The sequence below is a fragment of the Spinacia oleracea genome, chromosome 3 (assembly GCF_020520425.1).
Source record: "Spinacia oleracea cultivar Varoflay chromosome 3, BTI_SOV_V1, whole genome shotgun sequence".
Classification (NCBI taxonomy): Eukaryota; Viridiplantae; Streptophyta; class Magnoliopsida; order Caryophyllales; family Amaranthaceae; genus Spinacia; species Spinacia oleracea.
Genome location: NC_079489.1, coordinates 30795723 through 30804163, shown reverse-complemented (window position 1 = coordinate 30804163; position 8441 = coordinate 30795723).

Here is an 8441-nt window from a genome sequence, read left to right as displayed (position 1 = left end):
AAAATAAATTATACAACACCTACATGGACTAGTTTGACCAAATAAATAGGAAATGGAAAGAATAGAATGAAAGAAATTAAATATCATGCAAGCATAAATACACTACTACAATAGTTTATGGACGTTGTTAGCTCGACGCCAGCGTGTAAGTGCTGAGTGGAAATTAAATCAATTCCCACTTTTTCTCGACGCCTTTAGGCATCGATAATTTTCTAGACAATATTCAGCTTTGAAATCTATTGTCTAAGAGTTTTAACAATAGTTCATTTCTTCTGTTACTTTCAACAAGTAAGACTAGCTTGTCTTAAATGTTCTAGAAATCCCTCAACTTTCAAATTTCCATCAAAATGGAGCTTTACAATGTTAACTTGTTGATATGGTCTAAGCAACAATGCCACAGATTAGTGGAACTCGATTAAAGAGATTGATTTGAACCTAGTGAAGTTCTTATTGTTAAAGAGTTGTTTTTCTTAATCAAGCATACATAACTCAACTCGTAAATGACGATTTCATTCAAATAAACAAATTAAACAAACATTGTTTTTGAATACTTTTAATGTGAGTTTTTCTATGTTTGAAACAGAAATTTAGGTATGCCAATTATGTAACAAAATATTCATTAAGTTCCAACCTTGAAAGGACTTAAAACAAACTAGATAACCCTACAACTAATGTAACAATGCCATGCTTCATTTCCCACTTGTAGGTCATTAGTGTAGCCTATCTTCCATTGTATTACAGAAGTAAGAACCTCAAGCGGTATATGATACCAAGGAAGTTTGATTGCTAGGTCACTTCTCTTTAAACATAAACTTGTAGATAGAAACGGAATTGTAAATTTCTTTCACTTGTTCCTTGTATTCCTATTTCTTGTACCCTTTATTATGGTCTTAAGATTTAACATCTCAAGTGTTGACTTTTATACTTTGTTAGACATGTCCAATGTCACTTCAAGAAAGTTCTTACCATTTCATTCTTGTTGAACATTTGCTTTAACTAGATGATCTCACCAGAAGCTTCTAAAGTTCTTTGAATATCGGTCTATTCGAATGTCTAGTAGCTAGAATCATTCAAGAATGAAATGGACAAAGATATTAGGTTGTTAAGAGTTGGTTAAATTGAGTGTTCAACTCGATTCTTTATGATTTCAAAACTACATTATTTTTTAATACATAAGCAACAAATAGTTTGTCGTTCGACTTTGTTAGTAGAAAACAAACATAAAAGTCTTTATAAGAAACGTATATTTTAAATTACTCATTTTCGTGAATCATTCTTGGATTCACTACCAATCGAGGAAATTTATTGTTACCTTTCTAAAAGGATTTGCAGTGGAAGATATTTAATTATACACAATAATTAAAAAATACATTGAAGCATGCAAAGCCTAAACATTTATCATGAGTAATAACTTGAAAAGAAATCATGAAATTTAAACAAGTCATTGAGAATTTTATTCGAAATATTTATTACCGACAGGTGTAAATAAAATGAATCCAAGATCCTCAAAACATTAAAGAATTAAGCATGCTTTGACTTGTCTTAATTCTAAAATATTTTAGGTAATCAAATCCGTTGCTAATAGTCTAGAAACTACTCCTGGTTGATAGATACGTCTAAGAACTTATTAGGAAAACCTATCTCATTTTCCACGACATAAAATGACTCCTTATTTATATCGTTGAGTTCAACCAAAATCAACTTGTACTCACAACTAATTGTGTACCTTAACCAAGAGGTGACACCTCGCTTTGGCGGAAAACTATCACTAATCGATTGAAAATGTACTCACAATTGATGGTGTACCTTACCCCTTTATAATCAAAAAGTGGCACCTCACTTTGACGGAAAACTATCACTAATTAAAATAAAGGTGAGAAAGTAAGTGTTATTTTGGAATGACACCTTTTAGCTCAATTTTTAAGTTTGGAACTTAAGGATTTTTACTGTGTTGGTTAGATTTTAAGTGAACTAAAACCTTAATCATGCAACATAGTCAAGCCACAATCTCATGCATAATATCAAGACATATTTAAAACAATAAATATCTTAAAGCATGCATAAGATTAATTGTGATATAGTATGGCTCAACTTCATCTTGAAGCTTTGACTTCAAACTCTGTCTTGAAAATGGAAATAAAACTTCGATCTCGAACTTCATCGTGGGAGGCTCTATTTTCATCAAATAGGATTTCCAAGATTGAATAATTCAACTAATTATTACAACAATCTAATGGTACGCAGACCATATTTAAATAAAATGTATGTTACTTTAGACCATATTTTACATTAAAAGTAATGGTATGCATACCATATTTTCTATCCTCTTTGGGCCATACTAGTCATTTTCTACAACCTACAAAACAATATATTTGCAATATTCCATTCACCCATTAATTTGTCAATGAATGAACCACTTAAACGCACATAATAAATTAGCATAATTTCGGCTACATACTTTATGATGTGTGCCTTCCCTTGATGCTCCCAAACCAAACAAGAACACGTTAGAACACCAAACGTCGTTCCTCCGTAGAAAGTCCACAACACGTTCGGATCCGCCTTAGGTTTCAACCAACTAGGATTTAATCTAAGGTATAATGATTCGAGATCTCACTTTGATGTGATAGGAAAAAGTATGAAAAAATTGTGTGTGTTTAATGATAATAGAACATGTATTTATAGGAAATAGGAAAACTCTAAATGGCCAAAACCCTAGATTAGATTTAGACAGTTTTAGGAAAAATCCCCAAATCCTAAACCACTAGGGCAGTCGGCCAAGTGAAGCTTGTAGCCCAATTTTACTTGTCCTGCAAGTAAGCTTGGCGCCCAAGCTTGCAGTGGCCCAGCTGTGTTGGCCAGCAGCATGTGCGCACACACTAGGTGTTGGGCTTGCGTGCTGGTATTGCAGCGATGGGCCTTGTGCCTTGCGTTATGTCATTGGCTGTTGCTCGTAGACTGGCTCTTCGAGCGATGGGCCGACGCTTGCCCGTTGGTCTGTCGCTCGTGCTGCTTCCGATTTGTTTTCCGATTCCGGAATTATTTCCGAATCGCACAATATTTCCGATTCCGACAATATTTCCGTTTCTGACAATATTTCTGATTCCGGTAATATTTTCGTTTCCGGCTATATTTCCGTTTCCGACAATATTTCTATTTCCGATAAATATTTTTCGATACGAACCATATTTATTTTTTTGGTAATATCTTCGACTTCGATAATATTTATATTTCCGATATGAACCATATTTCCGTTTCCGGCCATATCTTCATTTCCAGCAAATATTCTTGTCTTGCCTTTTGATGGTTTGCTTAACTCCCATTGAAACCAACATCCATCATTTCCGAATATCCATTATTAGAGTATTTATTGAATATATTATTCACCTAAATACTTGATTTGTCCATGTACTATTTGTGTGACCCTACGGGTCCAGTCAAGAGTAAGTTGTGGCATTAATAATATTAATTCCGCTTGAATTGAAATGACCTCTAGCTAGGCATTCATATCACTTGATATTCACCGAATAATTAACTTGCTTAATTAATAATGAACCGTATTTATTAGATTTCACATTAAATGCAGACTTGGACCAATGGCATATTTCATTTAGAAAGGTTGTGCATCTGGAAATTGCATCACACTTTTCGACCCCCTCACACAAAGTAAAACATTCAAATTCAACTCGAGTTTCTAAGGATTGTTGCCCCGACTTTCAAAACGGGGTGATCTACTCTAAGTATGCAAAATCAACCTGGGGGATAATGCATCTCAAAATCCAAAATCATATTCTGAGCGGAAGGATGAATCTCATACAAGTTTGACTGGCCAAGGTCATTTCAACCTAGGCTATCCTAAGTATACTTCAAGAATTCAAGCACCCCCGTCACCAGTAGATGGGTGGTTCCGATACAAAATTCGATTAGCTCAAGTCTATTTTCAAAATTCAAAAATCATATTCAAGCGACTACTCAGAGTCTACACCAACTCTTAGGATATCCAAGACTACCTTCCCTAGTGAGCCCCTCGATGTCTATATTTAAGATACGGACGCTAAAGGTCCCCATACAAAATTCAAGTCATACAAAAATCATACCTGAAGGAAATAATGCCCTTGGTCCAAGTATGTATTTAGTGATAAGTCTAATAAATGCGGTTCAGTATTAATTAATTATACAAGTTAATAATTCAGTGAGATCAAGTGAACTGTATGCCTAGCTAGAGGCCGCTTCAGTTCAAGTGGAATTAATAATATTAATTCACAGCTTACTCTTGACTGAACCCGTAGGGTCACACAAATAGTATGTGAACGGATCAAGTATTTAAAGGAATTAAATACTCCATTTATGGATATTCGGAATCGACGGATCTCGGTTCCAGTGGGAGCTGAAATCGTCAAAGGCAAATTATGAATACTCCGGAAACGATGATATTGCCGGAAACGGAAATATGGATCATGTCGGTAATACAAATATTATCCAAGTCGTAGATGTTGCCGGAAACGGAAACATGGTACGTATTGGAAAATATTATCGGAAATGGAAATATTGCCAGAATCAGAAATATTGCCGGAAACGGAAATATTGTCAGAATCAGGAAATATTTTTTGAATCGGAAAATATTTCCAGAATCGAAAATATTAAATATTTGTTCGAAATAGAAATTAATTCCGGAATCGGAAATATTAAATATTGTTAGAATCGGAAATGAATTCCGGAATCGGAAAATTAATCAGAAGCGCGTCGTACGAAATAAACATCGGACGAGCTTGCTAGACGCAAAGGCCCAGCACGAAGCCAGGCCTGCGCCTAGCAAGCCCATGCGCGCAGCAAGGAAACAATCGCAAGGCCCAGCCAGCAAGCGCAAGGCCAGGCCCAAGCGAAGCCAGCAGGCTGGCACACCCACTCGTGGGCTGCAGCGCTGTGGGTCGAGCTTCTCCGCGCACGCATGGCCAGCGCCCCTCGTGGGTTGTGCGTGCGTGTGTGCGTTGAGTTCGTGCATGCATCGAAACCTTAAGCAATTACGATTAGATTAAAGATTAATTTCCTAAAGTTACTAGAGTTAGTTGTTTGATTAAACAATAACTTATTAGTTTTAATTGATGTCTAATTCTAATAGGATCAGATTAATTGAAACCTAGTAGACTTCTAATTCCATTATTCCAACCCTATAAATAGGTGATGGCATTCACAATTTATATTCACTCCAATTCAAGTATTTACATAGTTTTAAGGATTAAAACTAAAGTTAATTTGGCACAAATTATATTCGAATAACTTAAAACCTTAGGTGCAATTCTAGTTAATTAAATCTAAGGTGGATCCGAACGTGTTGTGGACTATCTACGGAGGGACGACATTTGGAATCCTAAACTTGTTCTTGTTCGGTTCGGGAGCAGCTAGGGAAGGCACGCTTCACATGTATGTATCCTAAATTATGCTAATTGTTATGTGGCAATTAATTTGGATTTCTGGCTTTATGGTTTTTCCGCATGAAATATATATGATTTATATGTATCATAACCTAACAGTGGTATCACGAGCCTCTAATTAATTCCATAATAATTAGTTAACATGGTTAAATTTTATAAATTTGCAATGAATTAAAGGGGTGATTAATTTTAATTTTTTGTAATTAATTGCTAATTCGTGCGATTATTTAATTATATGTTCGCAGAATTTTCGGCAGTTTAGTCAATAATGGTCGGAATCGTATAACTTTATAGTGAATTTTGCATGTAAACGGCGTTTCAAAATTTTGACTAAAATCAAAGATTTGATGCTGAACCCAGAATTCCCAAATTCGAAGCCTAACTATGACTTTTCGGAGGTTTTAGTTTTTCCAACACAAAATTTGTAATTTTTAAGATGTTAAATTAAATATTTGCAATTCTTGTTTGTAAATCTTGAATTTTTGATTGACCTACTGTATATGTTTAACAAATTTAAATGCTTAAGCTTGTTAATTATACAACCTAATTTGTAATTGTAATTAATTTGTTGAAATTCGAATAATTTAAAATTTGATTTGATTTTCATAATTAATTAGCAATTTAATTAGGAATCCATGATTAAAAACCACCATTAAATTTGTTAAATTTGGTAAATTTTTAAATTTTATGACCTAGATTTGAATCCATGATAATCGGAAATTAATTTGAATAATAAATTTTCGATTTTTCGCCCTAAATTTATGAAATTAATATGATTTATTAATTTGTCTATAAATTTAAATTTAAAAGTTTTGATTTTTATATAATCTGCTCATGAATCTTGCACGCACAAAGCAATGGACGCAACGTGTTACCCTTAAGGGGTGTTGTATAGTGCGGGCATGCGACGACGAGCAAGGGAGCTCGTCGCCCATGCGGTACGAATGTAGCGAGCAAGATGAGTGGCACGCGAGCACAAGGCAGTGGCCCTGCCTTGCGTCGAGTGCTGCGATCAGGCATGGGCGGATGGGCGAAGAAGCAAGGCAAGCGAGCAAGGCAGGCGCGCGCGCGGGCAGCGAGGGATGCCTCGCAGCAGCGAGCGCTGCCTCGCCAAGCAGCTGCTGCGCTACGAAGCCAGCGAGAAATGATGCGCGCAAGCGTGGCTTGGCTTGCCGCGTTTGCGCGTGGCTGTTGCTCGTGCCTTGATGTGCGATCACTCGTGAGGAGCGATGCTGCCTCGTGGACTCGACGGGGCATGGGCGCAAGCCCATGGCCTCGTCTTGACCCGATTGATGCGCTTTGAATTTAATTTTGATTTTCAGTTGGAAAACGATTTTAATTAAATTTAAAATTCGAAATTTAATTTTTTCTCGGAATTTAATTTTGAATAATTTAATTATTATAAATTTTATTTATACTAATTATTTTACTAAAATTAAAACCTTGATTAAATTTAAATTAATTAATTTAATAAACTGAAAATAAATTAAAGGATTCAAATAATAATTTATATGAGCTTTAACATTTAATTAAATTTGTATGTTTCCGGTTAGACTAGGAAATATAATTTTATGTTTAAAATTAGTAAAGCATGTAAATTTATTGTTTTAAGTGGGAGCGTTTTTGTCATAAACTCTTGATTAGGTCTATATTCTTTTAAGGTTAAAACAACTTGATTAGAATTAATAAGGATTGAATAATTGGTAGATTATTGGAAGCCTTGATTAATTGCTGCAAATATTTATGTGATGCATAACATGTTCTACTAACCAGCTATGTGGGCCATTCGTTGATAAATGAATGGGTGAATGGTATATTGTAAATGTACTGTTTTGCAGGTTATGGAAAGTGACTAGTATGGCCCAAATAGGATAGAAATATGGTCTGCGTACCATTAATTTGAATGTAAAATTGGTCTAATGCACCAAAATTTTTAATTTAAATATGGTCTGCGTACCATCAAAAAGTTATAATTAGTTTAAATTACAGCTTATCCTATTTGAAGAAAATGGCGCCTCCCATGGTGAAATTCAAGACGGAGTTTCCAATCCATTTTCAAGGCGGAATTTGGAGTTGAAGCTTCAAGATGAAGTCGGGCCATACTAGATCACATTTATATCTTATGCATGCTTTAAGTTATTTATTGTTTTTAAATATGTCTTAAATATGCATGAGATTGTGGCTTGATTATGTTGCATGATTAAGGATTTTAGTTCACTTAAAATCTAACCAACATAGTAGAGCCTTAAGTTCCAAACTTTAAAAAAATTGAGTTAAAAGGTGTCATGCCAAAATAACACTTACTTGGATAACCTTTACATCAATCTTAGTAATAGTTTTCCGCCTTAGCGAGGTGTTACTTATTGATCCTAAAGGGGTAAGGTACACAAATAATTGTGAGTACATGTTAGTTTTGGTGAAACTCAGTGATATAAGTAAGGAGTCCTTTTATGTCGTGGCAAATGAGATAGGTTTACCTAATAAGTTCTTAGACGTACCATCAACCAAGAGTAGTTTCTAGACTATTAGCAAATGCTTTGCTTACCTAAAATATTTTAGAATTGAGTCTAAATACATAATGTGCTTAATTCTTCAATGATTTAAGGGTCTTAGAATAATTTTATTCACACCTGCCGGAACAATAAAATCGAATAAAATGCTAATAGCTTGTTTTAATTGCATGATTGCTTTAATTTTCAAGTTATTACTCATGATAAATGTTTATATTTTGCATGCTTCAATGTATTTTTTAATTATTGTTTATAATTAAATATCTTGCACTGCAGTAAATCCTTTTAGAAAGATAACAGTAAATTTCCTCGATTGGTAGTGAATCCAAGAACGATTCACGGAAATGAGAGAAAATGAGCAATTTAAATGTACGTTTCTTATAGCGACTTTTATGGTTGTTTTCGAGTATCAAAATCGAATGACAAACCGATTGGTGCTTGTGAATTCAAAATACAATGTAGTTTTGAAATCATAAAGCATTGAGTTTAAACGCTCACC